Source organism: Stegostoma tigrinum, chromosome 17 (genome assembly GCF_030684315.1).
Source record: "Stegostoma tigrinum isolate sSteTig4 chromosome 17, sSteTig4.hap1, whole genome shotgun sequence".
Classification (NCBI taxonomy): domain Eukaryota; kingdom Metazoa; phylum Chordata; class Chondrichthyes; order Orectolobiformes; family Stegostomatidae; genus Stegostoma; species Stegostoma tigrinum.
In genome coordinates this window covers 36,629,105-36,646,440 of record NC_081370.1, presented here as the reverse complement: position 1 = coordinate 36,646,440, position 17,336 = coordinate 36,629,105, and the positions used below count along the sequence as shown (strand labels likewise).

At 41.5% G+C, this 17,336-nt stretch overlaps 1 protein-coding gene across 2 annotated transcripts in view; it reads left to right on the top strand.

Annotated features, from left to right (window-relative positions):
* The window catches only part of LOC125459330 (polypeptide N-acetylgalactosaminyltransferase 18-like), a 222,732-nt gene that overhangs the window by 157,004 nt on the left and 48,392 nt on the right, over positions 1-17,336 (top strand). The gene's annotated exons all lie outside the window — the stretch shown is intronic.

Here is a 17,336-nt window from a genome sequence, read left to right as displayed (position 1 = left end):
TATGACCAGATGGCATAATCTCAGAACAAGGAGTCACACATTTAACACAGATATGAGGAGGAATTTCTTCTCTCAGAGGATAGTTCATCTGTGGAATTTATTACCGAAGAGGGCTGTTGAGGCTGGGTCACTGAGTATATTCAAAGCCAAGATGGATTCTTAATCAGCAAGGGAATCAGCGAGTTATGCGGAAAAGGCAGGAAAATTGAATTGAGGATTATCGGATCAGCATTGATATCACTGAATAGCAGAGCAGAGTTGACAGGCTGATTAGCCTTCTTCTGCTCCTATATCTAATGGTCTGGATGGGAGAAGTTTGCAGATCGGAATTTCTCTATTTCAGCCGCTTATTACAAAATAGTTGGGTGATTAAATCAAAACAGAAATTGCTGGAAATATTCATCAAGTCAGGGAGGAGCTCCTAAAGTTATAAACTCAGAGTTTTATACAGCATGTACAAAGGTTCCTCATACTGCAGTTTGTGAAACATACGTGACTGAGCTTACCCACAGTACTTAGTCTTAGTCTTACTCCCCTCTAGTGAAAGCAACTGTTCATGTTTCAGACTTCACTTTAATTTGTGCATGGTCTGCTGATGCCACTTGCTGGGCCATTCCTAATTACGCAGAGGACAGTTAAGAGTCAATGATGCAGCTGTTCTTCTGGATTCACAAGTAGGCCAGAACAGATTTCTATCTCTTTCATGCATTAGTCAGCAAGATGGATTTTTATAACAGCGATAGTGGGAACTGCCGATGCTGGAGAGTCTGAGATAACAAGGTATAGAGCTGGATGAACACAGCAGGCCAAGCAGCATCAGAGGAGCGGGAAAGCTGATGTTTCAGGCCTAGACCCTTCTTCAGAAATGGGGGAGGGAAAGGGGATTCTGAAATAAATAAATATCCACCTCCCCCTCTCTCCCTATTTATTTCAGAGCCCTCTCCCCCTCCCCCATTTCTGAAGAAGGGTCTAGGCCCGAAACATCAGTTTTCCTGCTCCTCTGATGCTGCTTGGCCTGCTGTGTTCATCCAGCTCTACACCTTGTTATCTTGGATTTTTATAACAACTGACATGACTATTTTAATTACTTGCTGGCTGGGTCAGTTTTTATTGCCCGTTGCTAGCTGCCCTGGAGAAGGTGGTGGTAAGCTGTCTTCTTGAACAGGTGCTGCCCACATCCTGTAGATAGACCCATAGTGCCCTCAGGGAGGAAATTCCAGGATTTTGACCTAGCGACAATGAAGCAGCAACAATATATTTCCACTTCGGGATGGTGAATGGCTCGGAAAGAGGTTACATGGGGTGATAGTGTAAAATATAACTGTGCTGCCCTTGTCCTTTTAGATGGAGGTGGCTGACAGTTTGAAATGTGCTGCCTCAGGATTTTTGGTGAATTTCTGCAGTGCATCTTATAGACAGTAAACACAGCTGGTACTGAGAGTTGGTGGTGGATATGGTGCCAATCAAGTAGGCTGGATGTATCAAGCTTCTTAGTGTTGGCATTGCATTCATCCAGGCAAGTGGGAGAGTATTCCATGACACTCTTGACTTGTGCCTTGTAAATGGTATACAGACTTGGGGGAGTCAGGAGGTCAGTTACTTGCTGCAGGATTCCTCACCTCTGACCTGCCGTTGTGGCCGCTGCAATGATATGGTGAGCCGAAGGGAGTTTCTGGTTGACAGTAACTCTGGGATGTTGGCAGCAGAGATAGTGGTTGTACGATAGCCATCAGGCCAGTTTTTTTATTCAAGATGTTACCTTAATTATTGAGTTTAAATTTCCCCATCTGCCTTGGCAGAATTTAAGCGCAAGTCCCCAATAACATCAACGTGGGCTCTGGATTATTGGACTGGTGACGTTTATGCTACACATCCTCCTCTCTCACAAATGACCTTTGATCAGAACAGTAAGAAATAAGAGATGTACTAGGTTTTAAACTGGTACAGATTGAGGCAGGGAAAGGAGACAGTGGAGAAAGGAACACGAAAGAAGGTTTGGAATGCATTGGAAGAAAAATGGCTTATTGAATGATTGAGTATGAGAAAGGGATATACTAGTGTGACAGATACATTGACGGTTCGTTGTTTAATTAAGAATTTCCAGCAATCTGCACCAGCATATTGGATTGTCAGTAACTTTCTGTACAACCAACAGCTTCATTGAGAAGGGTCAGTGACGTAAAACCTCATCGATCACATTCTCATCTATTATACCTAAAGTAAAGTGCAATTCAGTTGTAACTCTGTGAGATTAAATGTGAAACAAGTTTTCATTGAAAGCAACATTTGAACAGTTAAAGCATCTTATGCATAATTGAAGTGTAGGAACATATGAATTCTTTGTATCATTAACAGACTTCACAGGTTTGTGTGCTTAAGTCCACACAGCACTGTTTGAACAGAGCCGCGATAAATCATCCCACAGGCCGTATTCTCTTAGTTAATTATTTAGAACAGTAAACGCCAACCTTGGTTGGATTGCTGGTTTCCATGGTGATGGCCAGTCATTATGGATAAGACAGAACAGAAAGAGCTGACATTGCTTCTCTCCTGCACACCTGACATTATCCCGCAGTTAATGAGAATCAGAATCCAGTGCTTGAAGTTCTCTCTAAATATGTCACACTAAATTATCACAGTTCAAAGGAGGAGCCTTAGGCATATGTTGCAAGGAAGGAATTTTTCAGTGAAATTCATAAAGTCTATGGCACAACAACAGGATATTTAACCCCAAACGCCTGGCACGCTTACTCTCACACACTCATCTTCCAGTCTACCCCCCTCAATCATCTGGCACCCTAACCCCTCTTTCACCCCGCTGCCATTCTACCCCCTCATCCATTTGCATCCTACCTTCCTCACCCACTCTCTGTGCTGTTTCCCAACAGGACTTTTGACTGTTTGTTCAAGGATTGGATGCATCGCTGGTTTGGCCAGGAATGTTATCCATTCCTAGTTGTCATGTTAGAAGACGAGCTGCCTTCCTGAACTGTTGCAGCCTATTTGATGTAGGTGCAATGCTTTTAGTAAGGGAGTTTTATGATTTTGTTCCAGTGCAGTGAAGAAATAGTGATACATTTCCACTTCAGGATGATGAGGAAGTTGCAAGTTGTAGCTTCCCTTGACTTTCTAGATGGTAATTATTGTGGGTTGGAAGACGCTGACTGAGAAGCCTTGGTGAATTTTGCAGTGCATCTTGTAAATAGCACACATTGCTGCTGAGCATTGATGGAGGAGAGAGTAAATGTTTATTGATGTGGTGTCAATCATTGTCTGCTTTATCCTGAATGGTATCAAGCCTTTTGAGTGTGGTTGGAGCTGCATTCATCTAGGCTAGTGGGGAGTATTCTGTCACTCTCCTGATTGGTGCCTTTTAGATAGTAAACAGGTTTTAAGTAGTTAATCACCAAAGAATTTCTAGCTGCTGATTTGCATTGTATTTTTATGCTTGGACCAGTTAAGTTTCTGGTCAATGGTAACACCCAAGATTTTGATATTGTGGGATTTAGTAATGATAATTGTATTGAATGACAAAGAATGGTAGTTGGATTCTCCCTTGTTGAACATGGTTATTGTTTGACGCTTGTGGGGCATGAATAATACTTGTTACTTATATGCAGGTCTTGTGTATTTGGCCATGGACTGCTTCAGTATCTGAGGATTTGTGAATGGTGCTGAATATTATGCAATAATTTTTTAAAAATTCCCATTTCTGATCTCATAATGAAGGCAAGGTCATTGATAAAGCAGCAGAAGATGATTGAGCCTAGGAAATCATCCTAAGGAGCTCCTGCAGTGAAGTCCCAGAGCTGAATGGGTGATTTCCAAAAACCGCAACCACCTTGTCTGTGCTCAGTATGACTCTAAACAAGGAAAGCTCCTCCTGATCCCCATTGATTGTAGTTTTGTTAATTGTTGCCATTTTCAATCAAATGCAGTCTAGGTATCAAGGGCTGTCACTCTCACTTCACCTCTGGAATTCAGCTTTTATGTCCATGTTTGACCCGAGACTGCATTGAGGTCAGGAGCTGAGTGGACCTGGTTGAACCTGTTGTCCTTGTTTTGGACACTTTTACCAATTTATGTATTAAAAACACTTTACCCAAGTGCTCTTGTTGGTGAGGTGGATAAAGGGACAGAGGTATTCAGTTTGCAGTTCAACTCAATTTTATTAACAAAACATTCTTCATTAGAAACACCATGTGAGAATTTCACAAATTATTGCATCGTGTTTTTAATAAGGAATATTTTGTTAATAAAATCAGGTTGAGCCACACTAAGTCCCACAAATTTACAAATTTCACAAATTCTCACAATATTTTCTTTCTATCTAGCACTAGCCATCTGAGAAAGGATGATTCGTGTGTTTAAGCTGGGCCATTGGAATCTCCTTCATCTCCACATTGTACTGGCTCTCTTTCATATAGACTGGTTGCACCAGGTCGTGGTGGATCTTCTCTTGGGTTTCTTTGAGTCTTCTTTGGTCTTCGTTGAGGAGGTGGATTCTAGGTGTGTGTTTTCATCCCCAAGGCCCAGAACTTACAGAATGCTCTGTCCCTTTTGGCCAATGGGGTTATGAACTGGGTTCAAATCATCCAATGGGGTCATGTCAACACCCTTCACTGTTGCCTTGCTGGGAGGTGTAAAGTGTACATACTCAGGTGGTCAACGTGCCAGAAAGTCTGATTGATACTTCTCCAGTCAACAACCCTCAGGCGGGTTGTAACTTGTTCTCCTTGAAGCTTTGTAAATGGCAGCATGGTGGCTTGTGGCGGCATGGTGGCTCAGTGGTTAGCCCTGCTGCATCACAGCACCAGGGACCCGGGTTCAAGTCCACACTCAGGCGACTGTCTGTGCAGAGTTTGCACATTCTCCCTGTGCCTGCATGGGATTCCTCCAGGTGCTCTGGTTTCCTCCCACAGTCCAAAGATGTACAGGTTAGGTGGATTGGGCTTGCTAAATTGCCCACAGTGTTCAGAGATGTGTAGATTAGGTGAGACACAGGGGGTTGGGAATGGGTGGGATGCTCTGAGCGTCAGTGTGGACTTGTTGGGCCGAAGGGCCTGTTATCACACTGTAGGGATTATGTGATCTTTGACCTTAGTTTCTATTATTCTCTGTAGCTGGCTGCTATTTAATTTAGTTTGGCCAATTTTCCATTGGGCCCAATTTCTCTGGCTGTGGATCAATTTGAAGTGTCCAATTTTGGACCTATACTCACTCATCCACTGATTATTGAGTCAAAAAGAGAAACAGTGAGCAGTTATTGCAGTGCAAGTGCTTGATAGTAATGTTGATGATCTCTTTCATTACTTTACTGATCATCAAGAGTAGATTTTTGAAGCAATAATTGGCTGGTTTGGATTTAACCTACTTTTATGTACAGTACACACTTGGGCAGATTTTTACATTGTTGCCAATGTTGTAGCGGTACTAAAGCATCTGGATAGGTGCATGGCAAATTCTGGAGCACAAGTCTTCAGTATCATTATGTAAGGGCCATGCCATTGCAGTATCCAGTGCCTTCAGCCATATCTCAGTATTATATGGAGTGGATCAAACTGGTTGAATCCACTGCCACCAGCTGGGAGTCTCAGTCAAATAAAATCAAGATTAGATGTTGGATAGCGCTCTACTTTAATTCTGCAATCCAGGTTCCCAAGGAATACAATCTTTCCATGTGAGTACAAATCAGACAGTTTACTCAGTTCATGTGATGTCTGAGAAATAGTCCACTATATAATAAAGGATACAGCAGAGATGATCATTCAGCCCCTTGTATCAGTGTTATCACTTTGAGATAGATATCCAATTAGTTCTGCTCCTCCATTCTTTTACCAGAAGCCCGCACGGATTAAAACTAGTGATATTGATTGAAGAATATTAAAGGTCTATTAGCTTTGGTAAGAAGTCTTAGACAGAGCTTGGTGTAATTAAAATGCAGTGTGCACTCACCACTCAATTCAATTAATGCAAATTTATGAAAAATGCAAATTGTATTTCAATCATTTGTGATCACTGTTCTTGAATGTTAACGAATTATGCATCTGAAGACATAATTTTCAACCTCTGCTACATGGAATTATAAAGTTCATTTATATTCAGATCTGTCTCCTACTATTTTTGACTTCTATTTGTATTTTTCTCTCAGCCTTTCTTTTGCTGGTGTTGTTCTTGCACACTTTTTTTACCCTCTTTGGCTCTCTCTCTGCCTTCACGGTTTTGTTTTCCATCAATTCCTCTTATTCTTCCTCTCTCTCTGCCTTCACGGTTTTGTTTTCCATCAATTCCTCTTATTCTTCCTCTCTCTCTGCCTTCACGGTTTTGTTATCCATCAATTCCTCTTATTCTTCCTCTTATTCATTTCCATTCATCTCTTCTTGTGTATTATTCCTGAGTGTGTTACACATTATTCTTATTTTTCTGAATTTCTTAAGAGCATTCCCTGCTTTTCCCCCTCTTCACATTCTTGATCAGTGGCACAGTTCCCATCAATTAATTGGGGCATTGTTCTCTCTCAGCAGCTTCAATCCCACAAATGAGAATAAAACCAGCTATGTGCTAATTTTTACTCATATGCACACCAACACTTATATATATGGACAGACAAAAACATGTAAGTGCCAAGGCATTTTTTTATGAATTCATGGGATTAAGGTTTCACTGGTTGAGCAAGCATTAATTGCCATTCCCTAGTTTCCTTTGAGAAGTTGGAAGAGTGCTGTCTCCTTGAACCACTGTATTCCACATGCTGAAGGCAGACCTACAATGCCAATAGAGAGGAGTTCCAGGATTTTGATCCAGCAACAATGAAGCAACGGGAATATATTTCCAAGCCAGGATGGTGAATGACTCGGAGGGAAAACTGAAGGTTTTTCCATTTTTCTCCTGCCCTTGTCATCTAAACATTGATGATTGGGGTTTGGATGGTGCTTTTGAAGGAACTTTGGTGAATTTCTGGAGTGTGTCTTCTGGATTGTACACGCTACTACTAATGAATGTCAAAAGTGGAGGGACTGAATACTTACGGATTGGGTGCCAGTCAAGTTGGTTGTTTTGTCTTGGGTGGTGTCATGGTTTTTGAATGTTGTTGGAGCTGCATCCACCTAGACGAGTAGGGAATATTCCATCACACTACTGATTTGTAGATGGTGGACAAGCCTTCAGAAGTAAATAGAATGTCACAAACCACTTGTTAGCTTGGGCTGGGATTTTATGGACACCAACATTTCTGGTTTCAAAAGGACTTTGAAACAGTATAGATGAAGTTTGATAGGATGTAATCTCCCAAAGTCCTACTGACATTCTAGATCTCTGTGGTCCTCTATTACTGCTCAGCATCTCTAATTTTAGTTACTCCACCCAATGATGGCTATGCCTTTAATGCCTTGGCCCCTAAATTCTGGAATTCTTTCCTTGAGTATCCCCGTTTCTCCCCCTTTCTCTATCTTGCTTTGTCCTTTACAATGCTTCTACCTCTTTGACACTACTTTGGCCATCTGCACTGGTGTCTCCTCATGTAGCATGGTGTTATGTTTTGTTTTATGATGTTCATGTGAAGTGCCTTGGGTTGTTTAAATACACTATGTAAATACAAGTCATTGTTGATAGATTTTGTCAAGGATGGGTACAAGGGGACCTAATAGAGACTTGCAAGATGGTTAGTGACTTTGGTAGAGAAAACAGAATAAAAGCTGTTACGTCTGTCACAATTCTGGATTGGAACGTAACATTATGTTATGATCATGGACAAGCTAACCGAGTTATTTTGCAATTGAGTGGGTTGAAAAGATGGAAAAGCCCAGAAAGAGAAGGCATCATCTTCATCTATTTGACCATCCCTTCCCTCCCCACAACCCTAGCCCATGATCAGTGTAAATATCACCATTTCCCAGCGAGTTTCAATTCTGACAAAGTGTCACCAGACTCGAAATGTTAGTACTGTTTCTCTCACCATGGATGCTGCCAGACCTGCTGAGTTTCTTCAGTACTTCCTGCTTTGTTTCAGATCTCTAGCATCTGCAGTTCTGTTTTATTTTGCTGTCTTTGTTTTATTATCCTGCACTTTAAAAGATCTGCTGATTGCAACCAAACTGAGGGCTTTGACTTGTTTTTAGATTGATAGATCCAGTGATGAAATTCTGCAATCCCTGCTAATACCGAGGAGATGAGGGCTCTCAAGTGAGATTGAAGAGAGGACTCACTCAGTTTAATAGTTTTTTTTTGTCACATAGTAAAACCACAATAACAATATCACATATCACAAGGAACTCATATAGATAGTATCGCGCATTGAAGGAAAGTGCATGAGCTGTTTTGCTATAAATGGGGAAATAATATTAAATGTATCATGTATCAAACAAAAATGCATCAACCACAATTGAGGAAACTTGCTATTATAGCATCACATACCGCAGTGAAGTTGCATTAGTATTATTGCTTATTGAAACAGATCACACGAATGGTGTTGTCACAAACAGGAGGTAACGTTGGGAGAATTGTACCCTCCAGGACCTGTACCCCCACCTGGTTCCTTTCATTGTTCGGAAATATTTGGAAGCAGTTTTGAATTTATTGGGACCCCAAAGATAACATCATCGTATAAAAATCTTTTGTTGTGAATATTTATCTAATCTCAATTTGTGAATTTAGCTAATCGTTTCTTTCCCTTGTTTTCCTGTAGCAAATCGCTTGGCAATGTTTAAATTGTATTCTCATTAATGAATGTGGCTGAGTGAAATTGCAGAACGAAAAGTGAGATTAATGGGCAATGCCTCAAAAACAGCCATTATAAACATAATAGGTCAAACAGCTTCCTTGTGCGCCCTAAGATTATAGCTTACAAAAGACATTTAAGACCATAAGAAATAGGAACAAGACTCAGCTGTTTGGCCTCTTGAGCCTTCGCCACCAATCAACAGATTCATGGCTGACCCTAATAAGGTGCTTTCAAGATCCTTTACCAAGGTGGTGCTTCATTTTAAATGAAATCACTATAGCCATGATTTTGATATCCAATCCAGTTATTTGGAGTCAGGGAAACATAATAATCAGGTACAAACACCTCAAGAAATGAAGTCAATAAAGAAAGGCTTCCATTTATTCAGAGCAGCTGGGAACTTCATTTGAAAGTAAAGCAATAAAAAATGCGATTTTTGTAAAAAGCAAGATTTGGCCAAAAATGTTTGGAAAGCAAAGAACGGTTCAGTTTTTGAAAATAAAGACTGAAAATAGTGTGGTAATATGAGATTTATTCTCATGTTTATATTGAATTTAAAAATGCTTTTCCATGAAACAATATTATATTGCTTATTATTTACTGATTGTAAGAGCACAACCAAAAGGCTAATTCAGAAACTTAACAATCTTTGGTCCATCACTGACTTTTCTTCTCCCCTTGTAATGATCTACTATATTGCTGAGTCAAACATTTAAGTTAAAATACTTTCCATGGAAAATGGTCAATGATACTTGAAATATGACAGGTGTGAACACAAGTACACACCAAAGCACTTTTGTACTTAACACAGATCCAAGCAATTGTCAGTATATTTGAGTACGCCACACACACACACACACACACACACACACACACACATGTACACACACACACACACACACACACACACACACACACACACACACACACACACAGATACATACAATTGCTTTTTAATTCATTCATGGGCGTCACTGGATAAACCGTCATTTATTTCCCATTCCTAATTTCCCTGGAGAAGGTGTGTGTGAGCTGCTTTCTTGATAATATGCTCGCACACCTAGATTTGCATACATCTGTACACGTAGAAAGAAACGAACAGTCAGCCTTTGTCGGAGACTGGAAACCTCAATTGTACAAATTGCTTAATGGAGAGGGTTCTGCAGTATCATTAACAAGTGTTTTTATGTTTCTGCAAATGTGCATGATTGCTACTGTTCAGGCTAACTTGCACCAATCTATTTTCAGATTTATTATGAATATTGTGTAAATTGAAAGTCTGCAGCAAGTTGCCATTCTTGCAAATCTTAACGGCATTGAGTTACTATCAGAACACTCAGTTACAATCTAAGTATAGAATCTCTGACAGGTGAAGTTAGTGCTGTCTAAGTGTTATACAAGTAGCCAATTAAGAAGTTGGATGTCGCTAATTACATTTCTGATGACTGCAATGGCTAATAGACACTGTCACTGGTCATGGTGTACTTAATATTCAAATGAGAGTGGCATGTACACGAGTTTTACCCTTTCTTGTGTATTTGTGGGAAAAGTGGGAAGCAGAATATGAAAAGTTTATTCGTTGCTGAGCACCATTTTTTTTATCACCTTTGGATGATTATTGTATGGACCTGGAACTCGATTAATTTTGTTCTTTAATGACCTCTCCAAGAAATCATTAATATTAGGATATTGATATTGTTGCTCAATACTCATCAGTGATATTCAACTAGAACATAAGCAATAGCTGCAGGTGTATAGGAAGATGCAAAATAGCCTTTTATTCAATATGACGACAGAGCACCAGTGCAACATGTGCGCTCCTCACCCCACAAACCTGGAGTTCATTGGCTCCATCCACTTTAGTTTCATTTCTTTCTCTGCTCATTTTTAATGTTTCATTTTATTATGGTAGCTTAACTTCTTTTAATGACTTTGGCAGAAGGTGTCTTCTCCCAGCTCAGGCCCAGTGATGACATAGCTTCTGATGTCCCAGAATGGCAGTACAGGCCTGGCGTGGTGGTCTCCCGGTATGACAATCTCACAGTGTGGCGGTCTTCTCCAGGAGAGGCAGTTTCGGCCTGGAGTGGTGCTCTCATTCTGTTATGGAAGTCATCTTTGGCGGCTTCCGGCTATTGCAGCAGCCTGTCATGAAGGTCTAGTCTTGGTATGGAGGGGTCATCTTGGCGTGGAAACCTTGTCCTTTCTTATGTAGAAAGCATCTGGGTCTTTCAATGGCCCAGTGTGGAGGTCTAGTCCTACCATGGAGGTCTCGGCCTTGCTTTGCTGGCGTTCTCAGCCCAGTTTTCAAACGTAACCCATTAATTGAACTTAGATTAGATTAGATTCCCTACAGTGTGGAAACAGGCCCTTCGATCCAACAAATCCCCGCCGCCCTATGCAGCAATTCCACCCAGACCCATCCCCCTATAACCCACACACCCCTGAACACTACGGGAAATTTAGCATGGCCGATCCACCTAGCCTGCACATCTTTGGACTGTGGGAGGAAACCGGAGCACCCAGCGGAAACCCACGCAGACACGGGGAGATTGTGCAAACTCCACACAGACAGTTACCCAAGGCTGGATTCGAACCCAGGTCCCTGGCGCTGTGAGGCTGCAGTGCTAACCACTGAGCCACCGTGCCACCAACTGTGATGAACTGTTACATTTTTTCCATCTTATTTATGACTTTTCATTAATTTAGGCAAGCATGATGTAGTGATGTATAAAAGTTTGTGCTGTAATTTATTTGTGAATGTACACATGACAATATATTGCCCTGCTATTCTATTCTATTCCAGTCACTTAACATCTCTACAGTAGCCTGACAGTCTGATTTGCTCTGTGGCATCTATTAATGGCTGTCATAGGAGAGGATTTAGAGAGAGGAATTTCCAAGAATTTTGCAAGGTTGTCCCTTTTCAATCTCCCGACTTATAACTTTTCTGATCTCTAACCAGGGCCAGCAATAGTGATAGTTGTAATTATAAAATGCATTTACGATTGTGAAATATCTTAAGGTTTTCCACAGGAACAACTGTCAAACAAAATTTGACAGAAATTAGTTTCATTGGTGTGAAATGATATGACTCATGGTGTAAATTTCAGACATTAAGAAAATCTTTCCGAGACAATCCTGTCCATGTAATTAATGACAAGTATATAAAACATGGGTACTGATAAGAGTCAAATTGGTGGGATCTTTGTTCTGTAGGGAAGAAGCAACTTAATTGTATGTAATACAACATACATTCATTCACAAGAAGGGTCTGTTTCCATGCTGTACATCTCTATGGCTCCAAGAGTTTAGTTCATTCTTCTGGAAGATTTTTGATATAATTCAGAATTCTCAAACAGCAAAACCATGAAAAGTGTTGCTTTAATAATTATTCGACGGATATTGGTGTCACTAGAATGGCTGGTGATTAAGGCTCATCCCTTGTACAACTGTATCTTTCCAGGCCACTTCAGAGGGCATTTAGGAATCATCAGGTTGATGTGGCACTGGAGTTACACATCGGCCAAAACCAGGTAACAGAAGAAGATTTTCTTCTCTAAAGGGACATTATTGGTTTTCATGACAATCTAGTCATTTCTTGGTCATTTGTACGGTTCCAGATTTCTGACAATTGAATTCAAATTCTGAAATGACCTTGGTGGGATTTTGAACTCATTTCCTAGTTTTTGACTCCAGAGATTCTGAATGACATCATGAAGGCTCCTAGTATGCCATTATTATTTGAGAATTTGAGGTAGAAAAATGGATGTGAGTTTTCCATTTCTGTGAAAATATGACCTCATTTCAGAAAATAATGTTGAGTTTTGAATCCAAAACAACATTTACAAGAAGTTAAGTGATTTTGGCTTAGTAACTGGAAAACTACCTAGAGAGATCATTGCTGAGGTGTTTGCCGCCCTGTTTCTCACATTCTCTGAACAGTGTGAGAAAGAGAGAGACAGGCTGATCCTGGGGAACAAAGCCCATAGTAGCAAAGCTGCTGTTATTAACAGTTCCAAGTTGTTAAGGCTGGGGAGAAACCCTTGAGTTGCCTAGAAGTCAGTGAGAAGAAAGCTCAAGAAGCAGAACACTGAGGGGATGTGTCAGAAAGGAAGACATGATACAAGTTTGTGAAGGCATGCTTTAGGGAACTTATGTTAATTAATAAGTAAATTGAGTTAACAACCTATTTTTAAGAGTGTCTGGAGACAGACATTCGGTAAAGAAAATAGCACCAAGTGAATACATAGAATTAGGAAACCAACTGCAGCCATACCAGCTGAGCAAGCAGCTTTAGAGTGGAGATAGAGGTGACTCTACACCTGGAATGGAGGGAAGGTCTTACGAGGAAAGGTTGAGAGAGCCAGGGCTTTTCTCTTTAGAATGACAAAGGATGAAAGGTGACTTGATAGAGGTGTACAAAATGATCAGAGGTATAGATAGAGTGGACTGCCAGAGACTTGTTCCTAGGGTGGAGGTAGTTATTACGAGGGGGCATAGTTTTAAAGTGAGTGAAGGTAGATATAGGGGAGGTGTCAGAGGTAGGTTCTTTACTCAGAGAGTGGTCAGGGCGTGGAATGCACTGCCGGAGAGGGTAATGGCCTCATTCGGGGCATTTAAGCGACTATTAGATAGGCATAGGATGATAATATAAGGTAGGGGTGGATGTTAGATAGACCTTAGGTTTAGGGTAAAAGTTCGGCACAACATTGTGGGCCGAAGGCCCTGTACTGTGCTGTACTGTTCTATGTTCTATGCTCTATGTTCACTAGAGTTTGTGTGTCTATGAGGGTAGTGCTCGGGTAAAAGAGATGAATCTTTATTTATGATGTTTGTTGTGATATTACATAGAACGTAGAACATTACAGCACAGTACAGGCCCTTCGGCCCTCGATGTTGTGCCGACCTGTCATACCAATCTGAAGCCCATCTAATCTACACTATTCCATGTACGTCCATATGCTTGTTCAAGGAGCTCTTGTATAGTGTCTTGTAGATTGTGTTTTTATTTTGTGTAACAAACTTTTATGTTATTTCGTTAAAAGTATTTTGGCAGTCTCTTGTGAGTATATTCAATAATTGACCTCTACAATAAAGGAAAAGAAAAAAATTGAATACCGTTCGTACTTAATCTTGCCCCCTTGACATTCATTTTGTTATCTCCCATATGTTGGAGAGAAACTATCATAGAAATTCCTACAATGTGGAAACAGACCATTGTGCCATTAAATCCAAATCACCCCTCAGAAGAACATCCCACCCAGACTCAACCCCTGTCCCTATCCCTAAAACCTTGCATTCCCATGGTTAAGCGAGCTGACCTATACTTCCCTGGACACTATCGGAAATTTAGCATGGCCAATCCTCCTAACCCTGCACATCTTTGGACTGTGGGAAGAAAACCAGAGCACCCACACATGGGCACAATGTGCAAACTCCACACAGACAGTCACCCAAGGTTTGAATCAAACCCAGGTTCCTGATGCTTTGAGGCAGCAGTGCTAACCACTGAGCCAACATGCTGTCCCGGATGGTGATCATTCCCAACACAAAAGTCATAGCATGTACCTGGTGGATCCAGCTCACTGATAGCTCCTCTGGGCTTCCATCCTGAATAACAGTCAGCAATATCTCCAAGCACACCCTCCAGCAGCAGCATCTGCCTACACCTCCCATTCATTGAAATTGGCATTGAACATGGGCTCAGCTTCATCATGGCATATCTCTAACCAACTTACAATATAGTTCTACCCTTCAATGCTGCACTTTGGAGTGCATTGGCACCATTCATTATAATACTGTCACTAGGCCATTTTGCACATGGGGCAGACACCCAACTGATGGATTCAACCAGGGCATCTCTCAGAGCTCCTCAGATACTCTCTTAGTGCTCAGTCACTTTATACCTGCCTGGATGCTCGCAGCATTCCTGCCTTGCCTTAACATTCTGAGCTTCGTCTCCTCAGTCATTCTTTAAAACCTCACAGTTCTTCTGTCTTACCTTGCTTTTTAGCACTGACACAAAGCCAAAGGGCTTGTTGTGGTTGTGGGTTGTAAGGAGTGATCAAACAAGGGGTGCATCTGTTGCTGTACAGTGCTGTGCTTCGTCTGTGTCATACCTGCACCATGTGCCAACAGTTTATGTGGCAACACATGCTTCCACCAAATGGCCGTGTCTCAAAGTCTCCACAGTCAGGCTAAGGGAGACAACCTTCAGTTAGAGGGTACCAGCAAAGTAAGTCAAGGGTATTGTCCAGTATCAGTCCAGGGGCTTGAATATGGTCAGTGGGTAGTATTCTTCTACTACTTCTACAGTCTGGGGAATTGACCACAGACAGTCCTTCAAGTCCAGTTCAACCAGCTTGGGGATTCGTGGTCAGTCATTTTGGGAGCTACACAATTATTCATTACTCATCATGTTCGTTCATCATTTGGGGCTGTCTCTTAAAGTTGATCAAAGTGGTTGGAACCCAAAGTCCTGGTGGTCTGTTACAGAAAATCATGGGGGTTTTTATCAGGGAACACTCCTGGAGTAGGGAAGTTGAGGGGATTAGAGGTTGCCACTGGGATAGAGAGGGAATAATAATTGTATGTGGGGAGAACAACTCAAAAATGTAAGGGGGTAAAAATGATAGATCATGGGAGGACAAAGGGTATTGCAGGAGGGGGTCGTCAACAATGATCACTGTATTGGTCTCGATGAGGGGACAGTATGTTATTATGTTTGCCATGACTCCTCCATACGCATGAGGCCCAGCAGGTAAAGTAGGGAGCTGGACAGTTAAATAAAAGAGCTGGGAGGGAACATAGGGGTGTGGATGGAGTTGACATAGAGGGCAGCGAAGAAGAATGTGATATTTGATTGGACCAACCAGAGTCACACAACCAGAGTTTGAGCCTGTGACTCACTCAGAACGGCTGCTGTTGCCTTCCACCATTATCCAATCCATAAATGCACAATGGAAGTAAAAATGGCTGCCACCAAGCTTGGAGTGGGCAGAGTAAGCGCTTCATTCCCTGAGGAAGGAGTTTCAATATCCATGTGATGTGAGGCCCTACAAGGGGCAATGGCTTTAAACAGACACCCACATATTAAAGAATCTGCTACATAAAATGCTGTGTGAGCACCTAATGCATTGACATTTACTAAAGTTCCTGGCCCTAAACACTCTTGACAACAACATTCAACATTCTAAATCAATCCCACTAATGGCTGTGAGGCACAAGTAATGCCTTGCAGCCTGAAAAGATTCACCTTAGTTAGCAGAGTGGCAAACACTTTCCAAGATCCCACAAGTACAGGAACTTCTCAATTCACACCCTTAGACAATGAAACTTCCACACTTTTATTCCATGTGCAACAGAATTAGAATTTGCTTTATTACCACATGTACTCAAGTACAGGAGTACAGTGAAAAGTTTACAATGTTGCCACACATGGTGCCATCTTAGTTCAAAGTACATGAATGGTGCTGAACATTGAACAATCATTGGCAGACATCCTCACGTCTGATCTTATGATGGACAGAAGGTTATTGATGCAGCACATGAAAATGGTTGGGCCTAGGACACTACCTTGAGGAACTCCTGCAGAGATGTTCTGGAGCTGAGATGACTGACCTCCAACAACCACCACCATTTTCCTATGTGCCAGGTCTGACTCCAAATACTGGAGAGTTTGCCCCCTGATACCCATTGCTTCCAGTTTTGGTAGAGCTCCTTGATACCACTGCGTCATGTGAGGATTTGAAGTCAAGTCACAGGCTTTTGTCCATGTTTGAACCAACGTTGTAATGAGGTCAGGAGCTGAGTGGCCCTGGCAGAACCCAAACTGGGTGTCACTGAGCAGTTTATCACTGAGCAGGTGCTGCTTGATAATTCAGTGGATTACAGCTTTCATCACTTTACTGGTGATCAAGAATTGACTGATACTGCGGTAGCTGGCTGGGTTGGATTTGTTCTGCTTTTTGTGTACATGACATAAATGGGCAAATTTACACATTGTCAGGTAGATGCCTGAGACTTAGCTGGTTTATGGCAAAATTCAGTCCTCTGCAATTATTTACACGTTGTGAGGATATGATATACATTCTTAGGAGGATGTGGTCTTTGCTCTAACTCCTTCAAGATCCTTTGTTACTCTCACTACCAGTCATCATAACATCATAGTGGGTGCTCCCAATTAGCATTCACCCTTTCAGATGCAGCTCTGACTAAATAAAGTTTTGTTAAATAGATGTGTTATCATAATTGGTAGACAATATATTGACTGCATTTAGCAAAAGCTTGTATTTGTGTAAGGCCTCTAAAGTGGTAAAAATACTCAGGAGTGACTCTTGGACAAAATTTGACACTGAGTAGCATAAGGAGATTTGAGCATGCCACCACAGTTTTGATCAATGAGGCAGGTTTTGAAGAATGTTTAAAGGAGTAATGTCAGGGAAAATGTTGGAGAGGTTTAGGGAGGGAGTTTCTGGTAGGGATGCCGAAGACATGTCATTGTTCATCTGTGAAACTCCATTTGAGGTTCAGAGAGATCATTCTTGAGGACCAGGTGAGAGACTGGGCTGTTCCAGCTGAAGATCAGGAAACCCTGTCTCAAAGTCTGGCAGAGATA